Below are 25,804 nucleotides of genomic sequence, written 5' to 3' on the forward strand. Positions count from 1 at the left end.
CTAGACCATATTAGGAAATGTGAGAACTTTAAATAAAATCATAATTTCTACAATGGCGTTATGGTAAAACAACATTTATTCAACACCCACGTGTGACCGCAACTGGACTAAAAGTCAACAATGTCATTTACTGGACTTATCACCCAGGAGAACACAGTAGAACACAAACAAATAACAAACTGAAAATCTGGAAAATTTATGAGAATCGTTTTTCCGGTATTTTAATAATTTGCTTTTTGCAAACCAAAGGAAAACAAACGAATACAATAAAATGGAAAACAAATTGTTTCTTCTTCTTCTTAATATTCTTCTACTTTTCAGTTTTGGTTTTTCTGAAATATATTCCAAGCTCAAACCTTAAGGGAAGACTCTTCACAAATTTATTCATATGACGCTACATAATTCATGGAAGGTTTTTGTTTTTTTAGCGCGATTTTATTTTATTTTTGTTTTTCCTTTTGGCCCCTTTTGTGTGCCAAAAGGATTCCATAGAATTTCTGTAGAATTTCCATGGTATCATTGTTTATGGCAGCAAAATACGCAAAATACAACTTTACGACAAATAACAACAAAAAACCATAACAATAGCAATAACAACAATTTTATATAATGGGTTATTCTTTTATTGCCGCTATTGTTGCTGCTGTTGTTGTTGCTGGTGATGATACTTATTCCATATTTGCTGTGAAGGACTAAAAATGTGAATGAAAGGCAACAGCAAACAAACAGAAAGAAAGTAGAATAAATATAAACATAAACAAAAATAAATTATGGTAAAAATACAATTAACTAAAACATGAACAATACTCACTCATACTTAAACAACGACAACAACAAAATAGTTAAACAAACTTTTTCGGTTGTTGCTGTTCTCTACATAGCATCCCTGCCAAACAACCAAAACGACACCAACAAACAACTGAAAAATGCAAATTATTCAATGGCAACAAATTCATGACAAAATGTCAGAGATTCCCAAACTATGTATATTGGAATACATTAAAAGCAAAACCTGCATCATATTATGGACAACAGGCTGTATAAACTACAGTCTGGACTAATGTCGAATCTATAATCTGAACTAAAGTTTGAACTATAATCTGAACTATAGACTGAACTATAGCTTTAGGCTGGACTATAGTTTAGTCTATAGTCTAGTCTATAGTTTAGTCTATAGTCTGGACTATAGATCAGTCTATATAGTCTGGACTATAGTTTAGACTATATAGTCTGGACTATAGTTTAGCCAATAGTCTGGACTATAGTTTAGTTTATAGTCTGGACTATAGTCTCGGCTATAGTCTCGTCTATAGTCTCGACTATAGTCTTCTCTACATTCTGGACTATAGTCTAGTCTACAATCTGGACAATGGTCTAGACTTTAGTCGGGATTATAGAATAGTATAGTCTATAGCTTGGACTACAGTCTCGACTATAGTCTTCTCTACAGTCCGGACTATAATCTAGTATATAGTATGGACTGTAGTCTAGTCTACAATCTACTTTATTCTAGTCTAGACTATAGTCTGGACTATATTCTAATCTAGACTATAGTCTTGTATGGACTATAGTCTAGTCTGGACTATAGGCTAGTCTGGACTATAGTCTAGTCTGGACTATAGTCTAGTCTGGACTATAGTCTAGTTTGGACTATAGTCTAGTCTGAACTATATTCTAGTCTGAACTATAGTCTAGTCTGGACTATAGTCTTGTCTGGACTATAGTCTAGTCTGGACTATAGTCTAGTCTGGACTATAGTCTAGTCTGGACTATAGTCTAGTCTACAGTCTGAACTATAGTCTAGTCTTTAGTTTGGACTATAGTCTAGTCTATAGTTTGAACTATAGTCTAGTCTATAGTTTGGACTATAGTCTAGTCTATAGTTTGGACTATAGTCTAGTCTATTGTTTTGACTATAGTCTAGTCTATAGTTTGGACTTCTAGTCTGAACTATAGTCTAGTCTGGACTATAGTCTAGTCTGGACTATAGTCTAGTCTATAGTCTGAACTATAGTCTAGTCTATAGTTTGGACTATAGTCTAGTCTATAGTCTAGTCTATAGTCTGGACTACAGCTTAAGCTAGTGTCTACACATAGTTTGGTTTATAATATGTTCTATAACGGGAGCCTCTAACTTAGATTGAGAATCCCAAACCACCACATACACTCAGAATGTTCAGAAAATAGGAACGGAATGTCTGAACATATGTTTAAAATATTTTATGTTTTTCGGCAAAAATTTTTCCAAATTACAAAAAAACAGCAAATTTGTTAAATCAACTTTTATTAAGTTTTCCGCTTTTCAACGGTATCATTTGAAATATCTATAAAAACAGTGAGAACAAGAACAAAAAATTGACAGATGACAGGAGGCAGGCAGAAAGAAAAGGGAGAGAGTGAGTAAATTGAGTTGTGAAGTGAATAAATTAAAATTTTTGCTTTTTGCCAACAAAACACAAAATATGATAATGATGACCTAATTAGATAGGCTGAGACAAAGATAATGATAATGATGAAATATAAAATTGAAATCAATTCAATTGAAGTACACACACACGTACTCAATCATACAATCTCACATACACACAGACACAAAAGCATAAAGAATAAATTAGTTCATTAAGGACTGAGTAAATATATCCTAAATATTGAGCATATTAAATGGATTTTAAGGAATCGAGTAAATAATTTTATAGGAAAAGTAAAACGAGTTGAGGAGGAAGGAAAAAAAAGACTTAAATTTGCATTTATTTAAGAACTTAATAAGCTATAAGTAGCAGATAATTTATAGTTATATTTAAAGTAAAATTTTAAGCTTAAATAGAAATTATATAACTTTCTTTTCTTAAAAGCAAAATATCTAAAGGCTTTTATTTGATTTTCTTTAATTTGTTATACTATATAAGAAAAATAATAAAAACCAATAATAATAAATGATTAAATAAATCTTAAGTAAACAATGGAAACAGACTTTCCAAACCGTACTACGTATTAAGAATTGGAAACAACAAAGCTTGAGAGAAATTTATTTATAATTTTTATTACCCCCACAAAAATCCAATAAACATTTGTGAACATTTTGGCAAATAAATATTCAAATAAATTACAAGTCATAAAATAACTCTATAGCATTTAATTACGCAGGAAAAAAACACTAAGAAAACTTTAGTTTTTCTTTTAATAAAAAAATGAATAGATAAATTAATATTAAACCTTTAAGCAAAAGAGAATAGAGAGCGTAGGAACTCCTATATAGGAATTCTTTTGTTTAGACTACAGTCTACTCTAATGTCTAGTCTATAGTCTAGTCTATAGTCTAGTCTATAGTCTGGACTATAGTCTAGTCTATTGTCTAGTCTATAGTCTAGTCTATAGTCTAGTCTATAGTCTAGTTTATAGTCTAGTCTAGTCTAGTCTAGTCTAGTCTATAGTCTAGTCTATAGTCTAGTCTATAGTCTAGTCTATAGTCAGTCTATAGTCTAGTCTATAGTCTAGTCTATAGTCTAGTCTATAGTATAGTCTATAGTCTAGTCTATAGTCTAGTCTACAGTCTAGTCTATAGTCTAGTCTATAGTCAAGTCTATAGTCTAGTCTACAGTCTAGTCTATAGTCTAGTCTATAGTCTAGTCTATAGTCTAGTCTATAGTCTAGTCTATAGTCTAGTCTATAGTCTAGTCTATAGTCTAGTCTATAGTCTAGTCTATAGTCTAGTCTATAGTCTAGTCTACAGTCTAGTCTATAGTCTAGTCTATAGTCTAGTCTATAGTCTAGTCTATAGTCTAGTCTATAGTCTAGTCTATAGTCTAGTCTATAGTCTAGTCTATAGTCTAGTCTAAAGTCTAGTCTAAAGTCTAGTCTATAGTCTAGTCTATAGTCTAGTCTATATTCTAGTCTATAGTCTACTCTATAGTCTACTCTATAGTCTACTCTATAGTCTAGTCTATAGACTAGTCTATAGCCTAGTCTATAGTCTAGTCTATAGTCTACTCTATAGTCTAGTCTATAGTCTACTCTATAGTCTAGTCTATAGTCTAGTCTATAGTCTAGTCTATAGTCTAGTCTATAGTCTAGTCTATAGTCTAGTCTATAGTCTAGTCTATAGTCTAGTCTATAGTCTAGTCTATAGTCTAGTCTATAGTCTAGTCTATAGTCTAGTCTATAGTCTAGTCTATAGTCTAGTCTATAGTCTAGTCTAGTCTATAGTCTAGTCTATAGTCTAGTCTATAGTCTAGTCTATAGTCTAGTCTATAGTCTAGTCTATAGTCTAGTCTATAGTCTAGTCTATAGTCTAGTCTATAGTCTAGTCTATAGTCTAGTCTATAGTCTAGTCTATAGTCTAGTCTATAGTCTAGTCTATAGTCTAGTCTATAGTCTAGTCTATAGTCTAGTCTATAGTCTAGTCTATAGTCTAGTCTATAGTCTAGTCTATAGTCTAGTCTATAGTCTAGTCTATAGTCTAGTCTATAGTCTAGTCTATAGTCTAGTCTATAGTCTAGTCTATAGTCTAGTCTATAGTCTAGTCTATAGTCTAGTCTATAGTCTAGTCTATAGTCTAGTCTATAGTCTAGTCTATAGTCTAGTCTATAGTCTAGTCTATAGTCTAGTCTATAGTCTAGTCTATAGTCTAGTCTATAGTCTAGTCTATAGTCTAGTCTATAGTCTAGTCTATAGTCTAGTCTATAGTCTAGTCTATAGTCTAGTCTATAGTCTAGTCTATAGTCTAGTCTATAGTCTAGTCTATAGTCTAGTCTATAGTCTAGTCTATAGTCTAGTCTATAGTCTAGTCTATAGTCTAGTCTATAGTCTAGTCTATAGTCTAGTCTATAGTCTAGTCTATAGTCTAGTCTATAGTCTAGTCTATATTCTAGTCTATAGTCTAGTCTACAGTCTAGTCTACAGTTTAGTATGTATATAGTCTTGTCTATATCCTACAGTCTGCCCCATTTTCCCATCAATTTCCTAAAGGCACACAACAACAACACATTATTTGTCGAAAATGTTTAACATCACTATTTTACAAAATTTACTGTTTTGTTCATTTGTTTAACAATACACAACACAATATTTTTTACAACAGCAACAACAACAAAAACACTTTACAATAAACAATTTGTTTACAAACATCCCATGGTCATAAATTAAGTTTCTTTTATACAGAAAATTTTTTTCTACAAATAAAAACAACTGGCAAAAATAAGGCAACACACAATTATAATTTATGAAATGGGGAAAAAAAAGAAAATCAATAAACAAAACTACAAAAAAATGGAAGAAAAGTAGATCACCACAATTCTATTTAAACTCATTGGAGACTGAAAAAAAAACTAAAAGCTAAAATTGTAACACATACTTTTTGGGGAATTATAAAGAATAATTGATGGTAAGTAATAAATCCTAAGAGGAGATACATAAAGTTGGAGTTAGGTGTTGCAGAGAGTATTATTGTTTTGGGAAAACTATTTTAAAAGAGAGACAAAAAGAAAGGTGCATTTGTAGACCATATTGGCTATAGTATCGACTATAGATAGATCAGCTTATCGTCTCGGATATAAAGTATTCTATTATTTCGACTATAGAGTGGCTATAGTATCGACGTTAGAATAGTCTGAAGTCTTGAGAATAGCCTATAGTCTATACTATAGAATGACCTTGATTATATACTAATATACTGTAGAACAGTCTCTAGTCGTAACTAAAGAATAGTCTGTAGTCCTTATAATAGAATAGCCTATCGTCTTAGCTATAGAATAGCCTATAGTTTTGACAATAGAATAGTCTATAGTCTTACTTATAGGATAGTATATGGTCTTGACTTTAGAATAGTCTATAGTCCTTACTATAGAATAGTCTATAGTCTTGACTATAGAATAGTCCATAGTCTAGACTAACGAACAGTCTATAGTCGTGACTATAGAACAGTCTATAGTCTTGACTATAGAACAGTCTATAGTCTTGACTATAGAACAGTCTATAGTCTTGACTATAGAACAGTCTATAGTCTTGACTATAGAACAGTCTATAGTCTTGACTATAGAACAGTCTATAGTCTTGACTATAGAACAGTCTATAGTCTTGACTATAGAACAGTCTATAGTCTTGACTATAGAACAGTCTATAGTCTTGACTATAGAACAGTCTATAGTCTTGACTATAGAACAGTCTATAGTCTTGACTATAGAACAGTCTATAGTCTTGACTATAGAACAGTCTATAGTCTTGACTATAGAACAGTCTATAGTCTTGACTATAGAACAGTCTATAGTCTTGACTATAGAACAGTCTATAGTCTTGACTATGGAACAGTCTATAGTCTTGACTATGGAACAGTCTATAGTCTTGACTATGGAACAGTCTATAGTCTTGACAATAGAAAATTCTATAGTCGTGACTATAGAACAGTCTATAGTCTTGACAGTCTATAGTCTTGACTATAGAACAGTCTATAGTCTTGGCTATAGAACAGTCTATAGTTTTGACTATAAAACTATCTATAGTCTTGACTATAGAACAATCTTTAATCTTGACTATAGAACAATCTATAGTCTCGACTATAGAACAGTCTATAGTCTTGACTTTAGAACAGTATATAGTCTTGAATATAGAACAGTCTATAGTCTTGACTTTAGAATAGTCTATAGTCTTGACTATAGAACAGTCTATAGTCTTGACTATAGAACAGTCTATAGTCTTGACTATAGAACAGTCTATAGTCTTGACTATAGAACAATCTATAGTCTTGACTATAGAACAATCTATAGTCTTGACTATAGAACAGTCTATAGTCTCGACTATAGAACAGTCTATAGTCTTGACTATAGAATAGTCTATAGTCTTGACTATAGAACAGTCTATAGTCTTGACTTTAGAACAGTCTATAGTCTTGAATATAGAACAGTCTATAGTCTTGACTATAGAACAGTATATGGTCTTGACTATAGAACAGTCTATAGTCTTGACTATAGAACAGTCTATAGTCTTGACTATAGAACAGTCTATAGTCTTGACTATAGAACAGTCTATAGTCTTAACTATAGAACAGTCTATGGTCTTGACTATAGAACAGTCTATAGTCTTGACTATAGAACAGTCTATAGTCTTGGCTATAGTATAGTCTATAGTCTTGACTATAGAACAGTCTATAGTCTTGACTATAGAACAGCCTATAGACTTGACTATAGAACAGCCTATAGTCTTGACTATAGAACAGCCTATAGTCTTGACTATAGAACAGTCTATAGTCTTGACTATAGAACAATCTATAGTATTGACTATAGAACAGTCTATAGTCTTGACTATAGAACAGTCTATAGTCTTGACTATAGAACAATCTATAGTCATGACTATAGTATAGCCTATAGTCATGACTATAGTTTGTTCCATAGTCTTGACTAAAGAAAAGTCTATAGTATAGGCTATAGAACAGTCTATAGTCTTGACTATAGAACAGTCTATAGTCTTGACTATAGAACAGCCTATAGTCTTGACTATAGAACAGTCTATAGTCTTGACTATAGAACAGTCTATAGTCTTGACTATAGAACAGTCTATAGTCTTGACTATAGAACAATCTATAGTATTGACTATAGAACAGTCTATAGTCTTGACTATAGAACAGTCTATAGTCTTGATTATAGAACAATCTATAGTCTTGACTAAAGAACAGCCTATAGTCTTGACTATAGAACAGTCTATAGTCTTGACTATAGAACAGTCTATAGTCTTGACTATAGAACAGTCTATAGTCGTGACTATATTACACTCTATAGTCGTGACTATAGAACAGTCTATAGTCTTGACTATAGAACAGTCTATAGTCTTGACTATAGAACAGTCTATAGTCTTGACTATAGAACATTCTATAGTCTTGACTATAGAACAGTCTATAGTCTTGACTATAGAACCGTCTATAGTCTTGACTATAAAACAGTCTATAGTCTTGACTATAGAACAGTCTATAGTATTGACTATAGTCTATAGTCTTGACTATAGAACAGTCTATAGTCTTGACTATAGAACAATCTATAGTCTTGTCTATAGAACAGTCTATATTCTTGACTATAGTACAGTATATAGCCTTGACTATACAATAGTCTATTGTTCTGGCCTTAGTACAGTCTACAGTCTTGACTATAGTATAGTCTATAGTCATGACTGTAGTTTATTCTATAGTCTTGACTATAGAATAGTCTATAGTCTTGACTATAGAAAAGTCTATAGTATTGAATATAAAATAGCCTATAGTCTTGACTATAGAATAGTCTATAATCTTGACTATAGAATAGTCTATTGACTATAGTTTACTATTTACTACATTTCTGACCATTTCTGTTATTGACATACTATATTTTTAAGTACTAATATAAACATGCATATTTGGCATGTCTATTAATTTATATTATGGTCATTTCACTAATTATTATTATAACCAATAAACCCACTTAAGTTTTTATGTAAAACTATAAAAAAAAGTTAAATTTAATAGCAAACAATAGAATTTATGGAAAATTATTGTCGACAATGTTTAGCAATGTGTTTTAAACCATAAAAACATTTAGATTTTCTCTAATTTTCCCAGTTGTTTTTTCTTGCTATTCTTTTGTGGAATTCTAACAATAATGGCCAAACAATTCAGCAATTGAGTGTTTATTGTCATGTCACAAACATGCAAGTTTTTCTCTATTACTATTCCGAAATGATTGGGTCTGTGATGAAGAGCATGATGATGATGAAGATGTTGTTGTGATGGTGACTAATTCAATATAGAAGCTTACAAAGCCAATTTGTCCATTAACAAACATGCTGCTACTCCTCCTCAGCTGTCTATAGCTTCTCTTTTTTTGTTGTTTGTGTAATATATAGCAGCTGCTTAATGTTGCCTGTTTATGTTAATTTAAAGTAATAAAATTTATTTTTACGGTTGACTACAAAATAGAAAATATATTTTTTTGCAATCATTGCCATTAGCAAGTATTTTATTGTAAAAAGAGGAGTGCTAAAGCTGACAATTACAATTGGGTTGATAGGCGGCCACTAAAAACATTTAAATTTATCAGACAGTAGTGTAAGCATTGTTGTTTAGGACAATATTGTGTCTTAGTTTTAGATAGAGACTATTTTGAGAATTATAAATATATTATTGATAAGATTTTTTTAAGGGACAACAACCAAAGGGATTATTAACAAAATATATAGCCGAAGATCTTTCGTAAATCTTAACTTACTTGCTTTATATTATTTTAAAAATTTAAATCCAAAAGGCACTTACCTGAAAAGAAATAGAAAAATATTTATATATTAGTTGAGGAAATTAGAAAAATTTAAGAAATTGGTCCCTATTAACTTCTAGTAACCTTAGAAGATCATATTAACTGATATATACAAATTTTCTACAAAGTCTACAGTCTCGTCTATATATATAAGCCTCTAGTCTAAACTATCGATTAACCTATAGAATCTACTATATTTTAATTGATTATCTCGACTATAGATTCACTTAAAGTCTCGATTAAGGACTAGTCAATAGTTCCGACCATAGTTTAGCTAAAAGCCCAGATTAGTCTATAAAGCCGATTATACATTAGTCTTTTGCCAAGACTTTAGTCTATTGTCTCTTTTAAAGATTAGTTCATATTTTCGACTATAGATTAGACTATAGTATCGACTATGGTTTAATCTATAGTCTCGACTGTAGTTTAGTCTATAGTCTGGATTATATATTAGTCTATAGCCTCGATTATAGATAAGTCTACCGTTTGGTCCATATATCATTCTCTAATCTCGACAACGGACTAGTCTATAGTTTCGACTATATATTAGTCTATATTCTTGACTACCGATTACCCTATAGAATCATTTACACATTACCTTAATGTCTCTACTATAGATTAGTCTACAATATCGACTATAGTCTTGACTATAGAGAAGTCTATAGACTTGATTATGGGGTAGTTTATAGCATCGACTATAGAGTAGTCTATAGTCCCGACTATAGTGTAGTTTATAATCTCGACTATAGAGTAGATTAAAGTCTCGACTATAGCGTAGTCTATAGTCTCGACTATTAATTGGTTTATAGTCACAACAATATACTAGTCCATAGTCAAATCTAGGCTATACTCTACTCTACAGTCTAGTCCATTGTCTAGCCTATAGTCTAGTCCGTAGTCTAGTCCATAGTCCAGTCCATAGTCTAGTCTATAGTCTAGTCTATAGTCTAGTCTATAGTCTAGTCTATAGTCTAGTCTATAGTCTAGTCTATAGTCTAGTCTATAGTCTAGTCTATAGTCTAGTCTATAGTCTAGTCTATCTAGTCTATAGTCTAGTCTATAGTCTAGTCTATAGTCTAGTCTATAGTCTAGTCTATAGTCTAGTCTATAGTCTAGTCTATAGTCTAGTCTATAGTCTAGTCTATAGTCTAGTCTATAGTCTAGTCTATAGTCTAGTCTATAGTCTAGTCTATAGTCTAGTCTATAGTTTAGTCTATAGTCTAGTCTATAGTCTAGTCTATAGTCCTAGTCTATGTCTAGGTCCTATAGTTTAGTCTATTAGTCTAGTCCCCTATAGTCTAGTCTATAGTCTAGTCTATAGTCTAGTCCTATAGTCTAGTCAGTCTAGTCTAGTCATAGTCTATAGTCCTAGTCTATAGTGCTAGTCTATAGTCTAGTCTATAGTCCTAGTCTATAGTCTAGTCTATAGTCTAGTCTATAGTCTAGTCTATAAGTCTAGTCTATAGTCCTAGTCTATAGTCTAGTCTATAGTCTAGTCTATAGTCTAGTCCTATAGTCTAGTCTATATCTAGTCATAGTCTAGTCTATAGTCTAGTCTATAGTCTAGGTCTATAGTCTAGTCTATAGTCTAGTCTATATCTGTCCTATGCGAGTCTATAGTTTCTAGTCTATAGTCTAGTCTATAGTCTAGTCTATAGTCTAGTCTATAGTCTATGTCTATAGTCTAGTCTATAGTCTAGTCTATAGTTCTAGTCTATAGTCTTAGTCCTATAGTCTAGTCTATAGTCTAGGTCTATAGTCTAGTCTATAGTCTATCTATAGTCTAGTTTCCTATAGTTCTAGTCCTATAGTCTAGTCTATAGTCTAGTCTATAGTCTAGTCTATAGTCTAGTCTATAGTCTAGTCTATAGTCTAGTCTATAGTCTAGTCTATAGTCTAGTCTATAGTCTAGTCTATAGTCTAGTCTATAGTCTAGTCTATAGTCTAGTCTATAGTCTAGTCTATAGTCTAGTCTATAGTCTAGTCTATAGTCTAGTCTATAGTCTAGTCTATAGTCTAGTCTATAGTCTAGTCTATAGTCTAGTCTATAGTCTAGTCTATAGTCTAGTCTATAGTCTAGTCTAGTCTATAGTCTAGTCTATAGTCTACTCTATAGTCTAGTCTATAGTCTAATCTATAGTCTAGTCTATAGCTAGTCTAGTCTAGTAGTCTAGTCTATAGTCTAGTCTATAGTCTAGTCTATAGTCTAGTCTATAGTCTAGTCTATAGTCTAGTCTATAGCCTAGTCTATAGTCTAGTCTATAGTCTAGTCTATAGTCTAGTCTATAGTCTAGTCTATAGTCTAGTCTATAGTCTAGTCTATAGTCTAGTCATAGTCTAGTCTAGTCTATAGTCTAGTCTCTAGTCTAGTCTATAGTCTAGTCTATAGTCTAGTCTATAGTCTAGTCTATAGTCTAGTCTATAGTCTAGTCTATAGTCTAGTCTATAGTCTAGTCTATAGTCCAGTCTATAGTCTAGTCTATAGTCTAGTCTATAGTCTAGTCTATAGTCTAGTCTATAGTCTAGTCTATAGTCTAGTCTATAGTCTAGTCTATAGTCTAGTCTATAGTCTAGTCTATAGTCTAGTCTATAGTCTAGTCTATAGTCTAGTCTATAGTCTAGTCTATAGTCTAGTCTATAGTCTAGTCTATAGTCTAGTCTATAGTCTAGTCTATAGTCTAGTCTATAGTCTAGTCTATAGTCTAGTCTATAGTCTAGTCTATAGTCTAGTCTATAGTCTAATCTATAGTCTAGTCTATAGTCTAGTCTATAGTCTAGTCTATAGTCTAGTCTATAGTCTAGTCTATAGTCTAGTCTATAGTCTAGTCTATAGTCTAGTCTATAGTCTAGTCTATAGTCTAGTCTATAGTCTAGTCTATAGTCTAGTCTATAGTCTAGTCTATAGTCTAGTCTATAGTCTAGTCTATAGTCTAGTCTATAGTCTAGTCTATAGTCTAGTCTATAGTCTAGTCTATAGTCTAGTCTATAGTCTAGTCTATAGTCTAGTCTATAGTCTAGTCTATAGTCTAGTCTATAGTCTAGTCTATAGTCTAGTCTATAGTCTAGTCTATAGTCTAGTCTATAGTCTAGTCTATAGTCTAGTCTATAGTCTAGTCTATAGTCTAGTCTATAGTCTAGTCTATAGTCTAGTCTATAGTCTAGTCTATAGTCTAGTCTATAGTCTAGTCTATAGTCTAGTCTATAGTCTAGTCTATAGTCTAGTCTATAGTCTAGTCATAGTCTAGTCTATAGTCTAGTCTAGTCTAGTCTATAGTCTAGTCTATAGTCTAGTCTATAGTCTAGTCTATAGTCTAGTCTATAGTCTAGTCTATAGTCTAGTCTATAGTCTAGTCTATAGTCTAGTCTATAGTCTAGTCTATAGTCTAGTCTATAGTCTAGTCTATAGTCTAGTCTATAGTCTAGTCTATAGTCTAGTCTATAGTCTAGTCTATAGTCTAGTCTATAGTCTAGTCTATAGTCTAGTCTATAGTCTAGTCTATAGTCTAGTGTATAGTCTAGTCTATAGTCTAGTCTATAGTCTAGTCTATAGTCTAGTCTATAGTCTAGTCTATAGTCTAGTCTATAGTCTAGTCTATAGTCTAGTCTATAGTCTAGTCTATAGTCTAGTGTATAGTCTAGTCTATAGTCTAGTCTATAGTCTAGTCTATAGTCTAGTCTATAGTCTAGTCTATAGTCTAGTCTATAGTCTAGTCTATAGTCTAGTCTATAGTCTAGTCTATAGTCTAGTCTATAGTCTAGTCTATAGTCTAGTCTATAGTCTAGTCTATAGTCTAGTCTATAGTCTAGTCTATAGTCTAGTCTATAGTCTAGTCTATAGTCTAGTCTATAGTCTAGTCTATAGTCTAGTCTATAGTCTAGTCTATAGTCTAGTCTATAGTCTAGTCTATAGTCTAGTCTATAGTCTAGTCTATAGTCTAGTCTATAGTCTAGTCTATAGTCTAGTCTATAGTCTAGTCTATAGTCTAGTCTATAGTCTAGTCTATAGTCTAGTCTATAGTCTAGTCTATAGTCTAGTCTATAGTCTAGTCTATAGTCTAGTCTATAGTCTCTAGTCTATAGTCTAGTCTACAGTCTAGTCTATAGTCTAGTCTATAGTCTAGTCTATAGTCTAGTCTATAGTCTAGTCTAGTCTAGTCTATAGTCTAGTCTATAGCAAGTCTAGTCTAGTCTATAGTCTAGTCTATAGTCTAGTCTATAGTCTAGTCTATAGTCTAGTCTATAGTCTAGTCTATAGTCTAGTCTATAGTCTAGTCTATAGTCTAGTCTATAGTCTAGTCTATAGTCTAGTCTATAGTCTAGTCTATAGTCTAGTCTAGTCTAGTCTATAGTCTAGTCTATAGTCTAGTCTATAGTCTAGTCTATAGTCTAGTCTATAGTCTAGTCTATAGTCTAGTCTAGTCTAGTCTATAGTCTAGTCTATAGTCTAGTCTATAGTCTAGTCTATAGTCTAGTTTATAGTCCAGTCTATAGTCCAGTCTATGATGTAGTCTATAGTCTAGTCTATAGTCAAGTCTATAGTCTAGTCTATAGTCTAGTCCATAGTCTCATCTATAGTCTGGGCTATAGTCTAGTCTACGGTCTGCCTTGTCTTCTATTAGAAGCTCATTCGACTTTAATATTTGTTCTCAAAATTTAAACTTTCAACCGTAAATTTCCTCCTCCCTCAACTTTTTCACTACGTGTAAACAAACTCAGTTCCACAAATTAAACACGTTTCATATTGATTTCAAAATACTTTTGTTTATATTAAATTTATCCTGCAGCAAAATAGTAAAACAATTTTTTTCTCTCTCTTTTCCATTTTGGTTTCATACGCCATTTGCGGAGTTTACTATTTAAACTTACTTTAGTCTGTTAATAATATGAAGTAAATATAATTTGCAATAGTTAGACAAATAGCAAATAGACAACGGACACAGAATACGAATGAATAGTTAAATACTCTCCAATGGCCATGGAAACCAACTATTAAACAAAAAAATAAAAATAAATTTGCTGCAGCAAAGATAAAAATGAGAAAAAAAAACTTTTATATCAAAAAGAATAGCAAAGCAAATCATCGTCATCATTATTATTACAGTAGTAATCATCTGGACCAAACAAAAAAGCTGTGCAGCAACTTTAACAATATCTAAGGCATCATTATTCGAAATAATCAACTCCATCAGTGTCATTATTGCGACAAGGAGTTGTAAAAAGGTACGAGGAAAAAATTAGTACCAAAAAAGTAATATCTGTTATTATTTCGGCGCTTTTAAGCTAAGCTATTTGTACTTAGAAAAAAGCTATTTTTGTGGAGCTTTAAAGCATAGTTCTAAAGCTATGCTTTTGAACTTTCCTAGAGGTCAACCTTAAACCTTTTGCAGGAAATTAGTAATTTATGAGATTTTGTCTTGGAGCCGGTTTTGAACCATTACAGATCAGAATAATATCTTCAGGTTTTGAATATTTTGTAAGCTTTAAGCTTCTAGACTATAGATTTTAACTGTATTTTGTAAGCTTTAAGCCTGTTACCTTGAAAACTAAAGATACATTTTGTGATAAATATAAAACACCCAAACTTTTGTAACTTCTCTGAAAGAAATCGTAATTTGTACGAAAGAGAAAAAAATGGTACTGACAAAACACACAAAAGTGCAAATTGTTAAAACATGCTGTTTGACTTTTGTCGTAGAAATAAAATTCCCCAAAAAAAACGAAACTACATACTGAAACCATTAAGTATCATTCGATATAAAGAACCTAGAAACAGACAGAACAGAATTTTTTTATAAAAGGATGGATAGTAGATAGATAAACGAATGTATGACTGACTGAATGCATGAATAGTGAGTGAATAATAGTGGTTGTTGTAATTTTGCACCATGGCAGCGCAGCATAAGGATAAATAATGTTGGTTTACTGTTCTTTACAAGAGACCATCATAGTAGCACAATGTACAACAGGACGAATGTTTGATGGAAGAAAAAAAATATCATCACTTCATACACTCGTAAACATTGTACTAAAAATGTTTTATGAGAAGACAAACAACAAGAGTGAATGGTTGAGAACACAATGGGTGGGAAATAGAAAATATTTGGTCAATTATTAATACGAATATAAAGAGCAGACTATACTCTAGCCTATTGTAGTGTAGCCTATAGTTTGAAGTATAGTATAGTCTATAGTCTGGACTATAGTCTGGGCTATAGTCTAGTCTATAGTTTGAACAACTGGACTATAGTTAAATCTATAGTCTGGATTATAATATAGACTATAGTCTAGTTCATAATCTGGACTATAGTTTAGTCAATAGTCTGGACTATAGTCAAGGGTCAGGACTATAGTCAAATCTATAGAGTAAACTATGATTTAGTATATATTCTGGATTATAATCTATAGTCTGGAACGTAATAAGAGTAGTCTATAGTCTCGATAATATTCTAGTCTAAAGTCAGGCCTATAGTCTAGGCTATAGCCTAGTCCATAGTCTGGACTATTGTCTAGTCTTTAGTCTGGATTAAAGTTTAGTCCGGATTATAGTCTAGTCCATAGTCTGGATTATAGTCCAGTCTATAGTATGGACTATAGTCTAACATATAGTCTGGACTATAGTCTAATCTATAATCTGGACTGTAGTCTAGTATATAGTCTCAATTAAAGCCTAGTCTAAAATCTTAACTATAGTCTATTCTATAGGCCCGACTTTAGTCAATTCTATAGTCTGGACTATAGAATAGTTTGTAGCCTACTCTAGGGTAGTCTATAGTCTGAACTATAGTCTAGTCTACAGTCTGAACTATAGTCTGGACTATAGTCTAGTCTATAGTTGTAATTATAGTAAAGTCTATAGTCTGGACTATAGATTAGTCTATAGTCTGGACTATAGTCAAGGGTCCGGACTATAGTCGAGTCTATAGTGTAAACTATGATTTGGTATATATTCTGGATTATAATCTCGTCTATAGTCTGGAACGTAGTAAGAGTAGTCTATAGTTTCGACAATATTCTAGTCTTAAGGCTGGCCTATAGTCTAGGCTATAGCCTTGTCCATAGTCTGGACTATTGTCAAGTCTTTAGTCTGGATTATAGTTAAGTCTGGATTATAGTCTAGTCTATACTGTGGACTATAGTCTAATATATAGTCTGGACTATAGTCTAATCTATAATCTGGACTATAGTCTAGTATATAGTCTCAATCAAAGCCTAGTCTAAAGTCTTAACTATAGTCTATTCTAAAGTCCCGACTATAGTCTATTCTATAGTCTGGACTATAGACTAGTTTGTAGTCTCGACCATATTATATTCTATATTGTGGACTATAGTCTAGTTCATAGTCTGAACTATTGTCTCGCCTATCATCTGTGCTATAGCCTAGAATAAATTCTGGACTATAGTTTACCCTTTAGTCTGAATTGTAGTCTATTCTATACTCTGGACTATAGTTCTATTCTATTCTGGTTCTATTCTAGTCTATAATCTAGCTAAAGTCTAGTCTAGTCTGGACTATAGTCTATTCTATAGTCTGGGATATAGTCTAGTCTACAGTCTGGACTACAGTCTAATATATAGTATGGACAATAGTCTAGCCTAGAGTCTGGACTATAGTCTAGTCTACAGTCTGGACTATGGTCTAATCTATAACCTGGACTATGGCCTATTCTATACTCTAGATTAAAGTCCGGACTATATTCTAGTGTATAGTCTAGTCTATAGTCTGGACTCTAGTCTAGTCTGGACTCAAGCCTAGTCTGTACTTTGGACTATAGTCTAGTCTGTACTAGTCAACAGTCTGGTCTATAGTCTAGTCTATTGTCTTAACTATAGTCCAGTCTATAATCTGGACTATGATCTATTCTATAGTCTGGACTATATTTTAATCTACTACTAGTCTAGACTCTAGACTCTAGTCTAGTCTATAGTCTGGACTATTGCCTATTCTATTATCTGGTCTATAATCTATTATATAGTCTGGACTATAGTGTAGTCTATAGTCTAGTCTATAGTCTAGTCTATAGTCTAGTCTATAGTCTAGTCTATAGTCTAGTCTATAGTCTAGTCTATAGTCTAGTCTATAGTCTAGTCTATAGTCTAGTCCATAGTCTAGTCTATAGTCTAGTCTAGTCTATAGTCTATAGTCTAGTCTAGTCTATAGTCTAGTCTGTATTCTAATCTATAGTCTACTCCATTGTCTTATCTATAGTCTAGTCTATAGTCTAGTCTATAGTCTAGTCTATAGTCTAGTCTATGGTCTAGTCTATAGTCTAGTCTATAGTCTAGTCTATAGTCTAGTCTATAGTCTAGTCTATAGTCTAGTCTATAGTCTAGTCTATAGTATAGTCTATAGTCTAGTCTATAGTCTAGTCTACAGTCTAGTCTATAGTCTAGTCTATAGTCTAGTTTATAGTCTAGTTTATAGTCTAGTCTATAGTCTAGTCTATAGTCTTGTCTATAGTCTTGTGTATAGTCTTGTCTATAGTCTAGTCTATAGTCTAGTCTATAGTCTAGTCTATAGTCTAGTCTATAGTCTTGTCTATAGTCTTGTCTATAGTCTTGTCTATAGTCTTGTCTATAGTCTTGTCTATAGTCTAGTCTCTAGTCTAGTATAGTATATAGTCTAGTATCTAGTCTAGTATCTAGTCTAGTCTGTAGTCTAGTCTATAGTTTAGTCTACATTGTGGACTACAGTTTTATTATTGTCCTTTTTGGAAAAAGAGCATCCACTACCCATAGTGCATTAGTGGTCTACAACATTTTTAACACAAGAAGGTCATAACCACGTTTTTATAATCTCGAATTTTTTTGCCAACAAAACAAATACCTATCTCTCAAAATAGCAGTATAAGTTGGAAAAAGAACACGAATTGGCAAAATAATAAAAAAAACTAGAGTAAAATTTTTTTCACAAACGACCAGTACAGACATAAAATACATAAATAAAGAAATATTTATGCACAAAAAGTATGAAAAAAAAAAACAAAACAAATAAAAATAGAAAAAAATAATAAAACAAACATAATAAAACGTGGTTTATATTACCACCAAATAAAAATAACTGCTAGAAAAGGAAACATATTCCGCGTCCATCCATATTTACTCATTGCCACAAGAAAAAGTATTGTTTTATGATGATGATGGCACCCTTAAGCATTTCATTATGACGGAATCTGATGGTTGGTGGTATAATTTGAACCAAACGCAAAATGAAGGAAAACAAAAATTATATGGAAATTTTTAAAATATAAAAGAAAATTCGTAAAATTTAAGGATTAGAGGTAGAATGTGGATAAATAATGTTATTGTTAGGAATTCAGGAAAAAATAAACAAAAGTTGGGATTTTATTGAGAAATTTAAATTTTAGAATTCAAACAGAATTTGTTCATTTTGATTCAGTTTTCTAATTAAAAATTTCCTTAACAATGATTTTCCTTTAATATAATTTTAATTAAATCAATATCAATATAGGTTATAAATAAATTTAACACCCCTCCCTCTTTCATCCACCACCACAAAATAAACAAATATGTTTATTATCAATTTTCTTAAGTAGTTTTCTAAACATTTGATGTTGAACTAATTATTTTACTTAAAACTCCTCCCAGGGAAACCTCAACAAAAATGATAATGAAAATTGCTTTTACTCTAGCACATCAAATGCTTAAAGATTGAAATATTTATATGTATATCAGCTTTATTCGTCAGTTGTGGGAAACTTTTACTCTTGTGCTAATATGTATGTCAATGTTTTGAAAACATTAAATTTCAATGTTCGTTTATTTGTTTAGGAATTTCAGATCAAATGAAAGGTTATCATCGTTAGTAGGCATTTATTTCAATGTGTCTATTCTGGTGACTGGTAGTGAACGTATCCATTGAATAGATGTGTTTGTTTAATCATATAGAAAAATATATTTACATTTTAGAAAACAACCATAAATGAATAATGTATAAACTGATAAGAATTCGTTGGGGAAATCATAGGGATTGTTACACTATCGCAGTATTTAACGAGATAACTTTCACTCCACTGCATTGTATCTCTGACAATTTTAAAGGAGGTTTTTCGTAAAGCCCACACAATGAACAAGACAATGGTCGAATCTATAGACTAGACTGTAGTCCATACATCATATAGAATGTAGATTAGACTATGGACTAGACTATAGACTAGACTATAGACTAGACTATAGACTAGACTATAGACTAGACTATAGACTAGATTATAGACTAGACTATAGACTAGACTATAAACTAGACTATAGACTAGACTATAGACTAGACTATAGACAAGACTATAGACAAGACTATAGACTAGACTATAGACTAGACTATAGACTAGACTATAGACTAGACTATAGACTAGACTATAGACTAGACTATAGACTAGACTATAGACTAGACTATAGACTAGACTATAGACTAGACTATAGACTAGGACTATAGACTAGACTATAGACTAGACTATAGACTAGACTATAGACTAGACTATAGACTAGACTATAGACTAGACTATAGACTAGACTATAGACTAGACTATAGACTAGACTATAGACTAGACTATAGACTAGACTATAGACTAGACTATAGACTAGACTATAGACTAGACTATAGACTAGACTATAGACTAGACTATAGACTAGACTATAGACTAGACTATAGACTAGACTATAGACTAGGACTATAGACTAGACTATAGACTAGACTATAGACTAGACTATAGACTAGACTATAGACTAGACTATAGACTAGACTATAGACTAGACTATAGACTAGACTATAGACTAGACTAACTAGACTACTAGACTATAGACTAGACTATAGACTAGACTATAGACTCTAGACTATAGACTAGACTAGACTAGACTATAGACTAGACTATAGACTAGACTATAGACTAGACTATAGACTAGACTATAGACTAGACTATAGACTAGACTATAGACTAGACTATAGACTAGACTATAGACTAGACTATAGACTAGACTATAGACTAGACTATAGACTAGACTATAGACTAGACTATAGACTAGACTATAGACTAGACTATAGACTAGACTATAGACTAGACTATAGACTAACTATGAGACTAGAGACTATAGACTAGACTATAGACTAGACTATAGACTAGACTATAGACTAGACTATAGGACTAGAGCTATAGACTAGACTATGACTAGCTATAGACTTAGACTATAGACTAGACTATAGACTAGGACTATAGACTAGACTATAGACTAGACTATAGACTAGACTATAGACTATGAGACTAGACTATAGACTAGACTATAGACTAGACTATAGACTAGACTATAGACTAGACTATAGACTAGACTATAGACTAGACTATAGACTAGACTATAGACTAGACTATAGACTAGACTATAGACTAGACTATAGACTAGACTATAGACTAGACTATAGACTAGACTATAGACTAGACTATAGACTAGACTATAGACTAGACTATAGACTAGACTATAGACTAGACTATAGACTAGACTATAGACTAGACTATAGACTAGACTATAGACTAGACTATAGACTAGACTATAGACTAGACTATACTCTAAACTATAGACTAGACTATACTCTAAACTATAGACTATACTATACTCTAGACTATAGACAAGACTATAGACTAGACTATAGACTAGTCTATAGACTAGACTGTAGACTAGACTATAGACTAGACTATAGACTAGACTATAGACTAGACTATAGACTAGACTATAGGCTAGAATATAGGCTAGATTATAGACTAGACTATAGACTAGACTATAGACTAGACTATAGACTAGACTATACTCTAAACTATAGACTAGACTATCCTCTAAACTATAGACTATACTATACTCTAGACTATAGACAAGACTATAGACTAGACTATAGACTAGACTATAGACTAGACTATAGACTAGACTATAGGCTAGACTATAGACTAGACTATAGACTAGACTGTAGACTAGACTATAGACTAGACTATAGACTAGACTATAGACTAGACTATAGACTAGACTATAGACTAGACTATAGACTAGACTATAGACTAGACTATAGACTAGACTATAGACTAGACTATAGACTAGACTATAGACTAGACTATAGACTAGACTATAGACTAGACTATAGACTAGACTATAGACTAGACTATAGACTAGACTATAGACTAGACTATAGACTAGACTATAGACTAGACTATAGACTAGACTATAGACTAGACTATAGACTAGACTATAGACTAGACTATAGACTAGACTATAGACTAGACTATAGACTAGACTATAGACTAGACTATAGACTAGACTATAGACTAGACTATAGACTAGACTATAGACTAGACTATAGACTAGACTATAGACTAGACTATAGACTAGACTATAGACTAGACTATAGACTAGACTATAGACTAGACTATAGACTAGACTATAGACTAGACTATAGACTAGACTATAGACTAGACTATAGACTAGACTATAGACTAGACTATAGACTAGACTATAGACTAGACTATAGACTAGACTATAGACTAGACTATAGACTAGACTATAGACTAGACTATAGACTAGACTATAGACTAGACTATAGACTAGACTATAGACTAGACTATAGACTAGACTATAGACTAGACTATAGACTAGACTATAGACTAGACTATAGACTAGACTATAGACTAGGCTATAGACTAGGCTATAGACTAGACTATAGACTAGACTATAGACTAGACTATAGACTAGACTATAGACTAGACTATAGACTAGACTATAGACTAGACTATAGACTAGACTATAGACTAGACTATAGACTAGACTATAGACTAGACTATAGACTAGACTATAGACTAGACTATAGACTAGACTATAGACTAGACTATAGACTAGACTATAGACTAGACTATAGACTAGACTATAGACTAGACTATAGACTAGACTATAGACTAGACTATAGACTAGACTATAGTCCAGACAACATACTATAGACTACACTATAATCCAGACTATTGACTAAACTTAGTGCAGACTATAACTAGACTATAGTCTGGACTATAACTAGACTATAGTCCACACTATAGACAACACTTTAGTCCAGACTAAACACAGAAATCTAACGACTATTGTAGTGCCGCAATTTATGCACAAAAAAACTACATTGCGTTTAAACAAGTGGAAACATTTTTTGGTAAATTTCTTTAAAAGCTTAAAACCAAAAAAAACAAAAATGGTTTTTTCTTCGACTTCCTGTAACAATTTCTTTTGGTCTATTAAATTTATAGAGTTTTTTTCTATATGCTGCACACAGAGAGTAGTAAATTTCTTTCTATGCAACATTTGTAGATGAAAGAAACATTTTTGCAGCTAAATTTTTTTTCTGCCATAACTTCCTTTATCACCACCACGATGACGATGATTCTTGAGAGGAAGTAAGCTACAAAAAGAAAAAAGTGGAAACGTCTAAAAGAGGAAAGAAAGAAAATTCAAATAAGAAATTCGACTTTTTTTGGTATAAAGAAATCTACTAGAAAAACTATGTATATTTTATTTGCTTTCTTTTTTATTTATTTTTTCTGTTTTTGTGCTGTTGCATACACCTTATGATCACATTTATTTTAATAGAAAAAATATTTTATTTAAATTTAAATTTTTGTATATGAAATAAAAACAGTGTTAGTGGTGGTTCCAACATCATATAGTCATATGCAAGGTTTAAGCTATAAACTACCGGGAATGCGTTTTTTTTAGTTTTACGCTGAAGTTCCTTTTGTGCTCTAGTCACTTTACATATTATTTAATAACTTAGGAGGTACAGGAGATCTCAAACTTCTGGAAATTTAAAAACTCAAAAATTTCATACCAAGATATTGTGTTATTGTTTGTTTTAATAAAATGAAGTCCTATTCGGGAATGGTAAGTCGTGTCTGGGAAACTCTGGTGCTACTGTAAATAGTTGCAATTTATATTTGTGTATTGCTTACAATGTTTATTCCTTTTTTCTCATATTTTTTCGAAGTCAAAATTTCAATTTCGTTTTTAACGGTACTTTAAGGAGTTCCCCTTAAAAACTGTAACAATTTTCTAAACGCACCCTACATATGCCATATTGAATAAATTTAAACTGATTATAAAGTAAACTATAGACCAGGCGATAGACTAAACTATAGACTTAACTATAGATTAGATTATAGACTAGGCTATAGACTATGCTATAATCTAAACTATAGACGAAATTATGGACTAGACTATAGACTAGACTATAGACTAGACTATAGACTAGACTATAGACTAGACTATAGACTAGACTATAGACTAGACTATAGACTAGACTATAGACTAGACTATAGACTAGACTATAGACTAGATTATCAGACTAAACTATAGAACTAGACTACTAGACTAGACTATAGACTAGAACTAGACTAGACTATAGACTAGACTATAGACTAGAACTATAGCTAGACTAATAGACTAGACTATAGACTAGACTATAGACTAGACTATAGACTAGACTATAGACTAGACTATAGACTAGACTATAGACTAGACTATAGACTAGACTATGACTAGCTATAGACTAGACTATAGACTAGACTTATAGCACTAGAATATAGACTAGACTATAGACTAGACTATAGACTAGACTATAGACTAGACTATAGACTAGATATAGACTAGACTATAGACTAGACTATAGACTAGACTGATAGACTAGACTATAGATAGACTAGACTAGACTATGACTAGACTTATAGACTAGACTATAGACTAGACCTATAGACTAGACTATAGACTAAGACTATAGACTAGACTAAGACTATAGACTAGACTATAGACTAGACTATAGACTAGACTATAGACTAGACTATAGACTAGACTATAGACTAGACTATAGACTAGACTATAGACTAGACTATAGACTAGACTATAGACTAGACTATAGACTAGACTATAGACTAGACTATAGACTAGACTATAGACTAGACTATAGACTAGACTATAGACTAGACTATAGACTAGACTATAGACTAGACTATAGACTAGACTATAGACTAGACTATAGACTAGACTATAGACTAGACTATAGACTAGACTATAGACTAGACTATAGACTAGACTATAGACTAGACTATAGACTAGACTATAGACTAGACTATAGACTAGACTATAGACTAGACTATAGACTAGACTATAGACTAGACTATAGACCTAGACTATAGACTAGACTATAGACTAGACTATAGACTAGACTATAGACTAGACTATAGACTAGACTATAGACTAGACTATAGACTAGACTATAGACTAGACTATAGACTAGACTATAGACTAGACTATAGACTAGACTATAGACTAGACTATAGACTAGACTATAGACTAGACTATAGACTAGACTATAGACTAGACTATAGACTAGACTAGACTAGACTAGACTAGACTATAGACTAGACTATAGACTAGACTATAGACTAGACTAGACTAGACTAGACTATGGACTAGAATATAGACTAGACTAGACTATAGACTAGATTATGGACTAGACTATAGACTAGACTATAGACTAGACTATAGACTTGACTATAGACTAGACTATAGACTAGAATATAGACTAGACTATAGACTAGATTATAGACTAGACTATAGACTAGACTATAGACTAGACTATAGACTAGACTATAGACTAGACTATAGACTAGACTATAGACTAGACTATAGACTAGACTATAGACTAGACTATAGACTAGACTATAGACTAGACTATAGACTAGACTATAGACTAGACTATAGACTAGAATATAGACTAGACTAAAGACTAGACTATGGACTAGACTAAAGACTAGACTATAGACTAGACTATAGAATGCACTATGGACTACACTATAGACTACATATAAACAAGACTATAGTATAGTATATAGTCAAATGTATGGGCTATATACTAAACTTTGTATTAGATATATACTAGAATATACATTAGACTAGACTAGGATGAAGACCATAAACTTGACTCTGGGCTAGACCATAGACTAGATAATAGACTACAGATTAAACTATAAACTAAACAATAGACTATACACTAAACAAAAGACTAAACTATACATTTGAGTACAGAATAGATTAGGATATAAACTAGACCACAGAATAGACTATAGGCTAGACTATAGACTAGGCTATAGGCTAGACTACAAACTAGACTATAGGCTAGACTACAGACTAGAATATAGACTAGACTATTAACTATACTATAGACTATAGTATAGACTAGACTTGAAACTATAGATTATACTATAGACTAGACTCTAGGTTAGATTTTAGACTAGAATGTAGACTAGATTATGGATTAGACTAAAGTCTAGACTATAGACTAGATTATAGACTAGGCTATAGACTAGATTGTAGACTATACTATTTCCTAGACTGAACTTGACTATAGACTAGTAAAGTTTATACTAGAATATTGACTAGACTATACACTTGACTATAGACTAAACTATATACTAGACTATAGACTAAACTACAGACTAGACTATAGACTAGACTATAGA

The sequence above is a fragment of the Lucilia sericata genome, unplaced genomic scaffold (assembly GCF_015586225.1).
Source record: "Lucilia sericata isolate MDLA Ls3-8-SP2 unplaced genomic scaffold, ASM1558622v1 Contig000262F_arrow, whole genome shotgun sequence".
In the NCBI taxonomy this organism is placed as follows: Eukaryota; Metazoa; Arthropoda; class Insecta; order Diptera; family Calliphoridae; genus Lucilia; species Lucilia sericata.